Below are 2,608 nucleotides of genomic sequence, written 5' to 3'. Positions count from 1 at the left end.
ATCTCACGCGATCCGGGATAGTAAACAAAACAGTGCGTCAGCTGTCTTAACAAGAAAGGCAGACCTGACCGCAATGTAAGTGTGAACTATGTGCTAAATAACCTGTAACTGAAATATGCTAGGTAAGCCTATTAAATATATAACTGGCAGCAAATTCCGAAAATGTGACAACATAAACAGTGTGTCTATTTGTTCTTTCGGGCGGGTGCCAGGACAGGCTGTCACAATATGCAGTGCAATGATCTACTAACTAATAAGGGTGGGTGTTGATAACAAAAGCAAGAAATAAATAAAATGAAATAAAATAAAGAATATGAAATGTGTAAATACACAAATGTGATGTAGTGTGCAAGAATAAGGATGCATCTACATCTAGCTGCTAAAAAATCTGCTCTAACTGATGAATCAATGTAGCCAAAAAAACATATATATGGCAAATGAGATATGTGCTGAAAATTATACTCAAAAAATAATGTATACTGGAGACACAAATATGCAGTCATAGAATACAAACCAAATCTCAACCTGTGCTACTAGAACACCTAGAGAATCTTTGACATCTGGGATAAGGTATGTGCCAATAAGAAACCTCTACATGTGTTAAACATATAAAACACATATGGCACAAAGTACAAATGAACAATAAATGCAAAGACATTCACATGATTTCATGAAGTCTATACAAGAAACAAATGGATGACAGGACGACAAGCTAGGGATATAGATATACGTCTCTGGATGTACACATCTGATACCGTAACTCCACTCCGCAATAAACCTGTACGTAAAAACTGATGATGTGAAACTCTGCCAAACTGAACGAAAGTACTGTAGAAGAGTCAATGCTGGGCCAACCATCCAAGACAAAAAAATGCCATAACGATGGTGGCTGTCCATGCTGTGGAAAAAAAATGAAAATTAAATTATAAATAAAAACAAAAAAGCAACCTGAATGAAAGAAGATGAAAGTGAATAGGCTGACAAATGTAAAATGAAATTAGAGAAACATGATGGATGAAGCAGATGATGCCCGACTGCGGATCACAGTATGTTACAGAACCAGGTATTCCTTGGGGGTCCCCCATCCAAGTACTAAACTGGCCTACACTGCTTAGCTTCAAAGATCAGACGGTATAAGGCGTATCCAGTGTAGTATGACTGTAACAGAAATGAATACAATCCTGATAATTGGATCCTGGATCACTCCGAACATCCCATCAAGAAAAAGACAAAGCTGAGAAAAAAAGGAAAGAAATAAAGAATAGGATGTCAAGAACAACAACAGAAACAAAGAAACTATCATATCAAAAAGACTGGACAGATAATGAATCAACAAGAGAAAAACACGAAATGGGTAATAAATGCCCAGTAAGTGATTGCAGGGTCAATGGACTCCGACAAATTACGCAAATAAAATCTCTCTCAAAAAAAACATGAGAAAGATAAATGTTAGTTCAGTCCATAGGGAGATACAGTATGCATCTTGTGGATCCAGAATGCTTCACGTTGTAGAAGTTTCTTTTCTCGGTCTCCTCCCCTCTTGTTGGGAGGAATATGATCAATGAATTTGTAAACCAAACTGGATAGAGGATGTCTTGAATTCTTGAAGTGGCAAGCCACAGGTTGATCAACATCTTTCCCTTCAAGGGCCTGTTTTATGGCCGATCTATGCTGGGCCATTCTGGTTTTTGCTGTGCAAGTGGTTTTTCCTATGTAAACGAGACTACATGGGCAACGGATCATGTATATGATATATGTAGAGGAACAAGTTAGTACATAATTGATTGGAATGCGCTTCCCTGAATGTGGATGTGCAACATCGGGACCTGTCTCCAAGAAACTGCATGTAGTGCAGCCGGTGCACCGGTAACATCCCGGTTTTTTGGTCAGAAAATGTTGTTACATTTTACGAGGACCATGATTAACATCATTTTGGACCAACCAGTCCTTAAGATTCTTGCCCCGTTTGTATCCCAGCATAATTCTGGAGTTCCTCAAGGGTTTAATGGAATTGTCTGTATTAATGATGGGCCAGAGACGTTTTGAAGTAGAGTTTATGAATTTGCTGGCAATGTTATGTTGGTTGATGAATAACATGGTGTTCATATTTTTTGTGGAAACATTAGATGTAGTGGTATCTTTATTGCGTACGATGGCTCTTTGTTTGGCTAATTGGAGATCGTTATATTTGTATCCCCGTTGTACGAATTTCTCAATCATATTGTCCATTTCTTTGTCTGCCAACTGCGGATCACTGGTTATTCTGAGTGCTCTTAAAAACTGTGAGTATGGTAGACTCCTCTTGAGTGCAGTAGGATGATGGCTCTGCGCATGTAACAAAGTGTTACTATCCGTCGGTTTATGATAAACAGATGTGCTGAATTGAGAACCTGACCAGTGAATGTTAATGTCCAAGTAGTGTACATTACTAAAACTCTGTTCAAACGTGAACGTGATGTGATTGTGCATGGAATTCATATTGGTCATTGCCTCAATAAAGTCTGTTTCAGTTCCTGACCATAGGACCAGAATATCATCAATGTACCGAATAAAAAACACAAGAAACTTATTAAATTCTGGGTTGTTCAAAAAGAGTTCCTTTTCCACA

The 2,608-nt window shown here is 38.2% G+C and overlaps 1 pseudogene; it reads right to left on the bottom strand.

The window, feature by feature from the left end:
• Positions 1 to 1,048: 1,048 nt before the first annotated feature.
• LOC148523928 (5S ribosomal RNA) lies at positions 1,049 to 1,166 on the bottom strand (annotated as a pseudogene).
• Between the last annotated feature and the right edge of the window lie 1,442 nt (positions 1,167 to 2,608).

Source organism: Taudactylus pleione, unplaced genomic scaffold (assembly GCF_031769625.1).
Source record: "Taudactylus pleione unplaced genomic scaffold, aTauple2 ptg000125l, whole genome shotgun sequence".
Classification (NCBI taxonomy): domain Eukaryota; kingdom Metazoa; phylum Chordata; class Amphibia; order Anura; family Myobatrachidae; genus Taudactylus; species Taudactylus pleione.
This window is presented reverse-complemented; position numbering and strand designations above follow the sequence as displayed.